Raw genomic sequence first — 13,165 nt, forward strand, 5'->3', positions numbered from 1 at the left:
CCGCTGATTGAATTTCTCTACGATGATGAGGGGATTATAATGTTCTGAGAGATGACTTAAGCTTAGAAAAAGGAAGTAGTAGGATCTCTCATCTTCCTGCCCCTGAGAATTTATGATGTTGGAGGCTGTGCTTCCAGTGCTTTTTATTCATCCATCCCTTTTTAAAAAATTGCTAGATAAAAATGTCAAAATAAAGCTGAAAAATGCCTACCTCATTTGTTTGTTGCAGATTTACTTGTGGACTCCATAGTCAGGAAGGGCGTGACGGGGCAAGGAGTGCACATTATATTCCTTGTATCAATTGTTGCTGTAACTTAGATATTTAGTGTATGTGCACTTAGAAATGCACATGAACAGAAAATATTCTATAAAACTCATTTGTGAGGAATCATGGTTGCAACTCTCAAAAAAGTTTCTGTTCCAGTCATTACTTTTTTTTTTTAATTGTTTATGGGACTGTAATTCAGTTACCTCTTCCCTGGAAGTAAAATTCCTGGGTAGACCCAGAAGCTCACTAACGAGTCCCAGTGGTCTGCAGCCCTGGCTGGACTGTAAAATCAGCTACAGAACTTTAAAAAAAAGTGTATGTGCCTGGCCTGGGCTCCACTCCAGAGCACTTAAATTAGACTATCCAGAAGTAATTTCCTTTTATTTACTCCAAAGGAATCTAAGATTTTAAAAAATAGAGTTGGCACAACATTTCTAGCTCTTATAATGAAATTCTTGGCTAAGCCGTGACCCCACTGCCAGGCCAATATTATATTTTTGCTGGGCTGCCACAGGGTTAGTATTAAAGGTTTATTAAAATATATATTTAAGATATAATGCTAATATGGGGGCACCTGGGTGTCTGTCAGTTAAGCGTCTGACTTCAGGTTAGGCCATGATCTTGTGGTCTGTGAGTTCAAGCCCGGCATCAGGCTCTGTGCTGACAGCTCAGAGCTTGGAGCCTGTTTCGGATTCTGTGTTTCCCTCTTTCTCTCTGCCCCTCCCCTGTTTATGGTCTGTCTCTCTGTCTCTCAAAAATAAACATTAAATAAAATGCTAATATGTCTTTAGAACAGAATAATACCTGTATTTAAAGATTCCACTTTCTTCTCTCCCTCTCCCAAGATATCTATTTACACATATTCAAGCTTCCCTTATGTTATTCTACATAAGGTAGAATAACATTATCTAGAATAGATATACATACATTAAGTTACCATAACATTTATATGAACTTAAAGGCGTATTAGTTGTGTGTGTGTGTGTATGTATATATATATATATATATATATATATATATATATATAATGTACTATGAGTCTATATGCATACCTTACATATTATTCTATTACTCATCAGGAATTTCTGGCTCCCCACAGAAAATGACTCTGTATTTTGTGATCAATGGAAGGATAAAAGATTTGCATATTTAAACTGTATTCAGTACATAGTCTATGAATAAAAATGCCATAAGTTAAAATAATGCCTTTGGTATTTGCATAATATCTTCATTACTGTTGAACAAAAACTGATCAACACATTCATTTTGTGGAGATAAGTTTTATAAATGTGATGAATGAGATATTTTTTCTTTAGTCCTTAAAATGACAATGTAAAGAAATGAGATCTCTCTTCCCTGGAGATGAGACTACCCCAGGGGTATAATATTTCCAGAATGGATACCAGAGAAGGGGTGAGAAGCTGCCATATCTCATTTCCAATGAGGCCGCAAGAGAAAAGGATTGTAGCAAGAGGATGTGGTTAGGCTTTAAAATGCCTTTCTTGTGAGGTAGTATAGAAGGAATGGGCCATTAAAGGAGTTGGTGTATTCTCTTTCTCTCTTTCTCTCTTTCTCTCTCCCACCCTCCCTCTCTCTCTCTCTCTTTGATATTTCAAAAGGGCAGCCAGTTATCTGAAATTAATTAAATCAATCTATTCCATAGCCCATTCTAAAAAGACGTGTCTTCTTCCTACCCTCAGTAATCTTCTGGTGAGGTGGTAGATGGGTCTAGGGAGCCATTCTTATATCACCGTGACCCCAGTGCCTCTCTTCTCCCAACACCTGCTGGGTGGACCAAGGATAGGAATTGTAACTGCAGGGAACCAATAAGAAACATCAGAGACACCATGTGGCCTGGCCTTAAAATATGAGCTGGACCTATCCTATTTCCTTTCTCTTTTTTTTTTTATATGAAATTTATTGACAAGTTGGTTTCCATACAATACCCAGTGCTCATCCCAAAAGGTGCCCTCCTCAATACCCATCACCCACCCTCTCCTCCCTCCCACCCCCCATCAACCCTCAGTTTGTTCTCAGTTTTTAACAGTCTCTTATGCTTTGGCTCTCTTGCACTCTAACCTCTTTTTTTTTTTTCCTTCCCTTCCCCCATGGGTTCCTGTTAAGTTTCTCAGGATCCACATAAGAGTGAAACCATATGGTATCTGTCTTTCTCTGTATGGCTTATTTCACTTAGCATCACACTCTCCAGTTCCATTCACGTTGCTACAAAAGGCCATATTTCATTTTTTCTCATTGCCACGTAGAATTCCATTGTGTATATAAACCACAATTTCTTTATCCATTCATCAGTTGATGGACATTTAGGTTCTTTCCATAATTTGGCTATTGTTGAGAGTGCTGCTGTGAACATTGGGGTACAAGTGGCCCTATGCATCAGTACTCCTGTATCCCTTGGATAAATTCCTAGCAGTGCTATTGCTGGGTCATAGGGTAGGTCTATTTTTAATTTTCTGAGGAACCTCCACACTGCTTTCCAGAGCGGCTGCACCAATTTGCATTCCCACCAACAGTGCAAGAGGGTTCCCGTTTCTCCACATCCTCTCCAGCATCTATAGTCTCCTGATTTGTTCATTTTGGCCACTCTGACTGGCGTGAGGTGATACCTGAGTGTGGTTTTGATTTGTATTTCCCTGATAAGGAGCGACGCTGAACATCTTTTCATGTGCCTGTTGGCCATCCGGAAAAAATATGGAACGCTTCACGAATTTGCGTGTCATCCTTGCGCAGGGGCCATGCTAATCTTCTCTGTATCGTTCCAATTTTAGTATATGTGCTGCCGAAGCGAGCACTCCTATTTCCTTTCTCAAGAAATCACTAGACAATATGCATTTTAACAGTGGGAGCGGAAGTTGAAAAGCAGCCATGAAATAGAGAAGGGCAGTGACCAGTCATTAGCTTAAAAAGTAGCAGGCAAGTGAGTGACCAGAAGAAGCTGTGGTGGAAGACAGAAGATTGTCTAGATTCAGGAGAGAGAAAGTGAGTAAAATGTTCATGTGACTAATGAGGGAGCTATATAAATTGGTGATGGGTTTTCAGAGTGGGGTCAAGAACCCTAGCCTTTCTTTTTTGAAGAAGCTTGAGTCTCCATATCAACTGGATGATTGTGGACACAAGGAACAGAAAATTGAAATGAAAGCAATTTATTTATTTTTATGTTTTTTCTTAAAGAATGGTGCTGTAGGGTTTTTTTTTTTAAGGTTTACTTATTTATTTTGAGAGAGAGAGAGAGAGAGAGAGCGTGTGAGTGAGCAAGGAAGGGGCATTAGGGAGAGAGAGAGAGAATCCCAAGCAGGTTCTGTGATACCTAAGGCTTGCTGCTCAGGAGGTACCCTGAAGTCTCCTCTGTCATCCTGGAGTTTCCTGGGTCTGTTTGTTATGTTGAAGCCCCTGCTTCCCAGATTTCTTGTTTTCACTTTTCTTGGTTTATTCCCTTGTTTTGGTGGACTAAATTCTGCAGTCCCTTTCTGAGAAGGGGTACATGGGAAACAAATTTTTTGAGACATTGATAGTTGAAAACATCTTAATTTAAAAAAAATTTTTTTTAACATTTATTCATTTATGAGAGACATATAGTGTGAGGAGAGAGAGAAGGAGACACAGAATTGAAGCAGGCTCCAGGCCCTGAGCTGTCAGCACAGAGCCGGATGCGGGGCTTGAACTCACGAACCGTGAGACCATGACCTGAGCCGAAGTCGGACACTTAATCGACTGAGCCACCCAGGCGCCCCAAAAACATCTTAATTTTATCCTAATATTTGATAGTTTCTCTGAGTATAGATTATAGTTTGGAAGTAATTTTCACTCAGAGGTTTGAAGGCAACTTCCCAGCTTCCTGTATTACTGTAGAGAAGTCAAGTGTCATTCTGATTCTTGATCCTTAGTATGTAATTGAGGTTTTCCTCACCTTTATAATAGACTCTCTTTGTCTCCAGTGTTTTGAAATTTCATAATGATGTGCCTTGGTGTGAACCCCCCCCTTTTTTATTATCGTTTGGCACTCAGTAAAACCCTTCAGTCTGGAAACTTACGACCTTAAGTACTGGGACCTTCTAAAAAAATTCTTGCATTAATATCTACCCCCATAGGTTTTCTTTCTCTTTTCTAAAAAATTGATTACTTGGATGTTGGATCTTTTTTGCTCTATTGCCCCCCCCATCTATTTTTTTTAACTTTTTTCTCTATTTTTAGGAAGATTTCCTCAGCTTTGTCATCTAACCCTTTTATTGAAACTTTTCATCTGTCTTATTTTTAACTTTCAAGAGATCTTTCCTGTCCTTTGACTGTCTTCCGTACCTCTTTGGTAAAAATGAAACAAAAAAGGCAAACAAACAAACAAAAACCCATCTTGTTCTTATTTTACAGATGCAAAATGTACTCTTATCTCTCTGAGGACATCAGTGATAGTTCTTTGAAATTTTTTCTCCCTGTATCAGAGCTGTGTCTTCCAAATTGATTTTCTATATTCTATATAGAATTCTATATATATTCTATATATTCTATATTCTATATATTCTATATATTCTATATATATTCTATATAGAATTCTATATTCTATATTTCTATATTCTGTCTGGACTCTGCCCTTCATGTCAGAGCCTTCCTCAAATGTCTGATGATCCTTTGCAGCCTAATCTTAATGAAGAAAGGACCACTCAAAAGCTAACTAGAAACACTTTACACAGTGTGGGCATTGTCAACTGTCACCTGCACTGCCTTGTGATCAGGCTGGGTAGACTTACTGGAGCAAACCTCGATAACATGATCATTGATTTTTTTTCCCCCTTAGTTGAACAGATTACCCAAAGAAGAATCCTCCAGTCTCCTGCCTAAAGGGAATAATCCTGAGTGCCAGCATTTTGGGAACCCAAGTTATGGAAGAGGTCTGAGGATCTTAACGTGCAGTGTGTGGAATTTTACTCAGTCTCCTTGTTTTCAATATGCCAACCTATCCTCAGCTTTGCTCAGTGTTCCTAAAGCAAGAGATCCCCTGATTCCTTCTGCAATGTGACTTCTTAGTGTGGGGAGAGGAATTACTACATGTACAGAGGGGGGCTGTAAGTCTCTTTCCGTGCCCACCCCCGCCCCCCCACTTTAACAGATTTTTAAAAATCCTTTTGTGTTCAGCCTGGTCTTTACCCTGTGACTAGAATTTCCTCTTTCTGATACTTTGGGGTATTCTTGTGAAATTTTTTTTTTCTTTCAACTTTCTGCACTGATGGCTTAGGATTCAGCGTTCTTGGATCTGCTAAGTCAGTTCTTACATTTAAAAATTTTAGCTTTAAAAATTTTGTTCGTCTTCTTTCCTCTCTTAGTTTCTTTGTTCTTACAGACTATGCCTTAAAGGAATTTTCATTTACTGTCTTTTTATTGGGGATTTGGAAAGGGCCAGTGGGGAATACACGTATCTAATCTGCCAACTTTATTGTGAAGCCCTTTGGACTTCTCTTTTTAATACTAAAGACATTTTCCCAGAAGCTTTCCCACTAGACTTACTACATGGGGCTACATGTGAATGCCTAAACCAATCACTGGCAAGGGGAATGAGGTCACTTTGGCTTAGAAAAACTGCAATTCACTTCTGGCAGTGAGGGGGGCTCCTTCTCTGAACACAGGACCATACAGAGGGTGGACAACTACAGAGTGATATTCAAAATATTCAACATCAGATAAAGCATAGCACCAAGTAATCAGAATGGACACATTGCCCCAAAGACCAAATAAAGCCCTAGGAATACCAAGTGAAATCTGATTCTACCAGCAAGGAAAAATATGGGAAAGGAATTGTGTTGGTCTCCAATGGTGGCTGCAAAAACCTTGGTTCCTAGCACCTAAACAGCAAACATAGAAAATAAAGTGGAGGATTGCCTTGGAGAAAGGACAAAATCACCTCATATGGACCATTTCAGCCTATAAATTTTCACCCAAAACAGAATTCCTCCATTTAATAATATTTTCTTAAAGCAGCCTACCAATCTGAACTGAACACCATCACAGGGAGCCCAAGTACATATAAATTTACAGAACGAAGGCCACTTTCCAATTCTGGCACAACAGAAGGCTGTATATAAAAGGTTGCTTGAGTACTTTAAGACTGAACCTTAGGAGAAAGGTTCTGCCTCACTGGTATTTACAGCTAATTGGCTTTATCTCACTTGCCAGCTCTTGATTGATGATGGCTGTCTTGAGCATTGGCCTGAGTAGAACTCTGAGTTCAGGCTGGGATCAGCTGGAAAGAGCACTATGCTCCTTTAGCCATGTGCATGGAGGTATTGGCACAGGGAGTGCCAGCACATGAGCTGTGTATTTTCTCTCTCCTTTCAGGTATTTCCCACGTGGGCCAAGGCTCCATGGAATTACCCAGACTAGAGCCTTCCAGGTTCGAAACTGTACCTAAGAGATGGGGACAACCTTTCTTCTCAGATGACATTCTCTGTCAACAAAGAGGAACATCCTGGAGGAAGAGTTCTCAGGGATTTTGCTAACATCAGGGTCAAAAAGAGAAGGAAGTTTTGTTGAACTTCACCTTTGAGAAGAAAGCTAGAAGACGGAGGCGCAAGATTGTTTCAGTTACTCTGAAATGAACTGCAGATGGGAGAAATATAAAATATTGCCACAGCTCTGGGACTGGTAACACCAAGTTCGTTATTTTGGCTTCTCAGAGGTAGTTAGCAGTCAAATGATTTGTGTGTTTCGGTCATCAAATACAATCATGGGTTGGGACAGCAACCAGCCTTGGAGCAACATGATTCCAAGGGATTGAGTGAATGGCAGGGTTGTAGGTTGCCATGTACAATGGTCAAGAAAGAATTCATGAGACATTGTACGCTGCAACGTCATAGGTTTAAGTAGCCCAGGGCAGAAAGAGTTGCACTTTTGCTGTATATCTGCTTAGTGCTTAAGGGGCAGGGGATGTGCAGGGAGTATTAGATCATATCTGTCTTCTAATTTCTACTGGTAAAAACAACTTTCATAAAGTTTCTCTGGTGCTTATTATTCAGCTTGATATTAACTATTGTTGAGATATACAGGAAGTCATGAGACCCTCTAAGAACATAGCAATGAGGGGCACCTGGGTGACTCAGTAGGTGAAACGTCCAACTCTTGGTTTCAGCTCAGGTCACGATCTCACAGCTTCATGGGTTTGAGCCCCACATCGGGCTCTGTGCTGACTGTTTGGAGCCTGCTTGGGATTCTCTCTTTCTCTCTCTCTCTGCCCCTACCCCACTTGCACTATCTCTGTGTCTCTCAAAATAAATAAATAAACTTAAAAAAAAAAAAAGAATGTAGTAATCATATTTTGTCTGTATTTGGTCCTTATCAGAACTACACAGGCCATAGGTCAGCCTTCTGGGCTAAAGGTGAACATTTTTCTGTGTCTACCCATGGTCAATGGCAGTCATCACAGGAGAGGAAAGCAAGTTGAATCTCTGGCACCTATTGTGAAGAGGAAAAGAGCATGTGAGGAACAGCCTGAGAGGGAGCTTTGGGCTGAGCACTAGAAAGGTCCTTGTGGAGGTTTCCAAATACAGCGCCTTCTACTCTTCAAAGCACTCTTCACTGTTTTCTCCTAGAATTCTTTGACTGCTCTTTGGGTTAGGTACAGGTGACACTTCTAGCTGTTTTCCTAACATGTCAGTTAATTTTCAGAGACGATAAAGTAACCCAAAATACACAGCTAAATAGAGGTTGATTGAGGACTAGAAACAAGTTGCCCTGACCTACAGACCAGGGCTTTCTTATGCCATGATGCCACTGGAACATAAAATGGCATTTCCTGGTCTGGAGGACGCCTCAGAGTATACTAAGCAAAGGTGAAAGTGGGGATAAGGAAGAGTGTTCCAGGCAGAAGGAATAGCACTTGCAAGGCCCTGAGGAAGAAGAGGAAAAGGTGCTCCCTGAGAACCAAAAGCAGGCCAGTAAGGCTGGAGCAAAGCAAGCCACACGGACATTGTTGTGAGATGAAGCTAAATGTGTAGCAGGGCAGATCCTAAAGGGCATCGAGGGCTTGTTTTCTAGTTCTTCAGCTAGATCTGCAGGTTCCTTCCTAAATAGCATCAGCACTCTCCCTTCTTTGGACTTTTGTTACCCCAAATGGCACCAACCTTTGAACCCCTGGTGGTGGGGGTCGGGTAGGAGATGGGTCTCGTGAATCCATGAATCTGCATGCTAATCTCAGTCTGAATAAAAACGTGTTTTGCATGTTTATGTACTAGTATTTTCCAAATGAATATAGATGTTGTTGTGATGAATGAGACTCCAATTCAATTCAAAGTACTCCTGAATTCCTAGAAGCTATTGGCTATTATATAAGTAAATAGCCCCACTGTCTCTGGCCTCATTAGCCAGGGACAGCAAATACAATTGCAACTCCTTTTGCTCTACAGATTGTTAGGGCTTGAACGTTGGCCCCCTCAGAGTGTCATCCAGCTATTTCTGACTGTTTCCATGGGCACAGGATAGGTCTCTGGGGTTCTTCCTGCTTGAGCTTTTCATCTTCATCGTTGTGCTGTTTCCTGCCCTGCTTGGCTCATGGTTTACCGCTCTTCTGAGCCCATCTTTGCTCATTGCCACCTTCTGTGACCCCACCACAGTCTTTATGCATTCCCACTGCTCCTGTCTCCCACCGGTCCCGTCAGCACGGCTACTGTCAGGTGTAAATAGCTTGCTTTCTAGTTCTAGTAGAAGACCAGCATCAGCTCCTGCAGCTGGAGGGTGGCCTTATCACATCCGTAAGCTTGCCCTCCCCTCTGGCCATCATCTTCCGCACTTCCACAGCCACAGAATCCTGCCTTCTCCCTGTACAAGGACAGCTTACTCTCAGCAGTGGAACTCCTCTGAGTGTCTCCGCATGCAGCATTCCAGTCCAACTGGTCTCACAGAAAGAAAGGCTTTTATTCGCATGGTCCTGGCGTCTGCAAACTATGACTCAGGGGCCAAACCCATTGTCCGTCTGTTTTTGTAAATAAAATTTTACTGGAACACAGCCACACTCATTTATTTACATATTGTCTATGACTGCTTTCGCACTACAGCGGCAGAACTGAAAGGCTGTGACAGAGGCAGTATGGCCCAGAGAGCCAAAAATATTTACTATCTGGATCTTTACAGAAAAAGTTTGTCAACCCTTTATCTGATCTTAAGGCCTGCCGTATTTCCTGCCTGAAGATTAACTTCTGCCTAGTGGAAACATCATTTCCCTTGGGGGAGAAATGCTATTTCTCACTGCTAAGTAGTGGTCTTGCTTTATGAAGTCTACCTAACAACCACACCCTAAAAATACAAGGATAATTTTTCTAGAAACTGTGCTATTCAGTCTTATGTCTGGTAACTTTGTTATATGTACTCTACGTATGAGCCAGAAATAGTATTAATACAATCATGCTCATAGCTTTTCTGTTACTTAACTCTATCTACATAAATAGAATTTGAATGATATATACATATACATCTGTGTAATACAGTATATGCATAAACATATATAACTTCGGGGGTGCCTGGGTGGCTCAGGCAGTTGAATGCCTCATTCTTGATTTCAGCTCAGGTCATGATATCACAGTTCATGACTTCAAGCCCTGTGTCAGGCTCTGCACTGACAGGGCAGAGCCTGCTTGGGATGTTCACTTGCTCGCTCTCTCTCAAAATAAACAAATAAACTTATAAAATGATGTAACGTCAGTCACTGAACAATCAACCAGAGATCTCATTATTTTAAATGGTTTCATTATTTATTTATGTCACAAGTCATCTATTACTCTATTTAGGTAATTACTAATTTACACTGTCTGCAGAAAGATTTCATTTTTGCTCCAGCAAAAGTCCCGTGGAAGGCTCTCATTGGCCCATCTAAGGTCATGTGAGCATTGATAGAATGTAGGGAATAGCATATTCTAATTGATCATGTGGGGGTCAAGGGCCAACCTTAGAGTTTGACTGTCCTGTCAAATCCCACAGATTACCAACTAGAAAAGAGAGGTCCCTCATACAAGATAATGTAAGCCCTCTATAGGCAGACACGAACTTGTTTTTTCCTGAGACCTATACAGTAAAGAACAGGATACAAAGACACTAGGGTTTGGGCAGTCCTCCTTTCTCTTCAGCTGGAGCTCCTGACTGTTGCCATCCTAGCTCCACCTCAGTCACTGTACTAAATCAGCTGTAATGGAGAGGATACCTTTCCAGCCATAACCCGTGATTCTGTAGTTCAGTGGGAAGATGAAGTATTTGGGGTGCTTAGGTGGCTCAGTCAGTTAAGCTTCCAACTCTTGATTTCAGCTCAGGTCCTGATCCCAGGGTCGTGAGATGAAGCCCTGCATCAGGCTCTGCTCTGAAGCATGGAGCCTGCTTGGCATTCTCTGTCTCCCCCTCTGTCTCTCCCCTCCCCTGCTCATGCTCTCTTTTTCTCTCAAAATAAATAAGTATTTAACAAATATTTAAGGGGCTCCAGGGTGGCTCAGTTGGTTAAGCATCTGACTTCGGCTCAGATCATGATCTCGCAGTTCACAAATTTGAGCCCCGTATCAGGCTCTGTGCTGACAGCTCAGAGCCTGGAGCCTGCTTCGGATTCTGTGTCTCCCTCTCTCTCTGTTCCACGCCCACTTGCACTCTGTCTCTCTCTGTGTCTCAAAAATGAGTAAGTGTCAAAAAATTAAAAAATAAATAAATATTTAAAACTTAAAGGAAAAAAAAAGAAAATGAAATATCCAACCAACAAATAGCTGCCGACCATTTTTAAGAATACAGCATAAGTGCTGAAGATCAAATGATAAACAAACAGCCCTTACTGTCCTGGAACTTGTAATGCATAGAGGAGCTAGCCAAAGAGAATTACAACAGTACAGGACAATGTATGACAGAAAATATGTGATGCTCTGGGAGCATGTGGCTAAGGCCCTCAACTTGTTCTGATTTGCATGGATGTGATATGTCAGCTGAGATGTAAGGAGGGAAGGCATCCACAAATGAAGAAATTGAAAAGTATTCTAGGCAGGGGAAGCAGCAGTTTACAAAGACCTGGAGGAGAGGTAAAGTTTAGAGAACTGCTCATTATTTAGTTTTTCTGGACCACTGAATATTTGGCGACATGTGGTAATAAACAGAATTAAGAAGTGAATGGGGACCAGTTCATAAAAAAACTTAAGGTCACATTACGGATTCAGACTTTATTGCATGAGAAATAGGGTTACAAGGAATGGTTTTAAAATGGAAGGTGGGTGTGATATGATCAGATTTGTACTTAAAAACTTGTTTTTATGTTTTTATTTATTTTTGAGACACAGAGGACAGAGCATGAGTGGAGGAGGGACAGAGAGAGAGGGAGACAGAATCTGAAGCAGGCTCCAGGCTCTGAGCTGTCAGCACAGAGCCTGATGCAGGGCTCGAACTCACGGAGTGTGAGATCATGACCTGAGCCAAAGTCGGATGCTTAACTGACTGAGCCACACAGGTGCCCCAGATTTATACTTTTAAAGGGTCACTCCAGTTGCAGTGATAAGAGTGGGCTCAAGATGAGAGAGCAAAACTGGAGGCAGAATGATCCAGTAAGAGGCTGTTTCAGTAATTCAGGCAAGAGGCGATGGTGGCCTGAACCAAAACAGCAGCAGCGAAAATGAAAAGAGGTCATGGATTTGAGTACTATTGAGGAAGTATTTTACTAGGTGTTTTAATTCATTTTCTCTGAGATCCAGCCCCAAAGCTCCAGGTACTACAGTTCTGATAATACATTGTCTGTCTTGTTCCTGGTTTCTTCCCATTGTTGATACTCCTACCTGAATCATCTCTTAACCTGCTCTCCTATTTTTGCCTGATCCCTGGGGCCCTGCTACCTCCTGATGACTCTCTATGAAGCAGTTGGAGAACCTCCCCATATCTCCTTTTTTGGTCCACATATGAAAGACACTGCTTACTTGGATTTGCATTCTCTTTTGATATCATGGACTGAAACTCTGTGGGATTCCATGATCTCTCTCTCAGACTGAGCTGTTTGCTAGCAGTTAACGTATTTCAGAGATTGAATGCAGTTCCGAATCCAACTTCTCAGGTTACTTGGTAATTTTGTCAGCACTTGAAATGTGCTGAGCCGATTTCAAGATACAACAAAGGTAAAAAAGCGTGGTGGGTGTTCTGTGGCTTAATGATATTAAAAAATGCCAACTCTGATTTTTATCCATTTATCCCAACTGAGAAGTTTTTGATGGAATAAAAAGTGATAACTTTCTCCTGATGTCCCCTTTAGAGTTCTTTCTCTGTTCATTCTATATCCTTATATGCTGATGACTCCCAAATTTATAGTTTCTGTCCTGAAACCTACTGCATATACACTGCCCCCTAGATTCTTCCATCTGGATGTCTCCCAAACACTTAAAGTTCAATCTATCTAGAAGCTGAACTGTTTGCCTTATTTCTCCTTTTCCTTCTTTTCCTCCCATATTTTTGGGCTGATTGAAGGTCCTATCAGTCACCTCTGTCAATAAGCAAAAAAAGATGTAAGAATCATTCTGGAATTATAAAAATCTTTTTGTATCCTTACTCTCCAGTAGATCAGAATTCTGTTTCTTAAATACATTTTAAACCTTCCTTATCTCTTCTACATTCTTACTGCCTTAGCTTGGTCTTTTTACGTCTCATGATGACTAGTCATTTCCTGGCTTCTATCTCTGCCTCTAGTCTTGTTCTAATCCTTCAGGGATAGGAACCAATTCACCATCATCACTCCATCCTCAGAACTAAGTGTAAGGTGGGCACATGGAGGTTCCTTTTTGAATTCAACTTTGAAAAAAAAGAGGACATGTGTGTCCCTTCCTTTTAAAAGTCCCTCTGAACTAAGGTCTTCTTTATTCAATATTTTCCTTCTGGGTCCTAGAAAATTCCTCCTGTGCT

At 41.1% G+C, this 13,165-nt stretch overlaps 1 long non-coding RNA gene and 1 other non-coding gene across 2 annotated transcripts in view; one reads left to right on the forward strand and one right to left on the reverse strand.

The window, feature by feature from the left end:
- LOC123380553 overlaps window positions 1-6,906 on the forward strand; it is a 41,344-nt gene extending 34,438 nt beyond the window's left edge. The window contains exon 2 of the long non-coding RNA XR_006586462.1: window positions 6,611-6,906. This is a non-coding gene — a long non-coding RNA (uncharacterized LOC123380553). The remainder of the gene's footprint in view (window positions 1-6,610) is intronic.
- On the reverse strand, window positions 2,972-3,078 carry LOC111556891. Its single transcript, XR_002736597.1, has one exon. It is a non-coding gene; the product is annotated as a U6 spliceosomal RNA (small nuclear RNA).
- Window positions 6,907-13,165: the final 6,259 nt, after the last annotated feature.

This window comes from Felis catus, chromosome D1 (assembly GCF_018350175.1).
Source record: "Felis catus isolate Fca126 chromosome D1, F.catus_Fca126_mat1.0, whole genome shotgun sequence".
In the NCBI taxonomy this organism is placed as follows: domain Eukaryota; kingdom Metazoa; phylum Chordata; class Mammalia; order Carnivora; family Felidae; genus Felis; species Felis catus.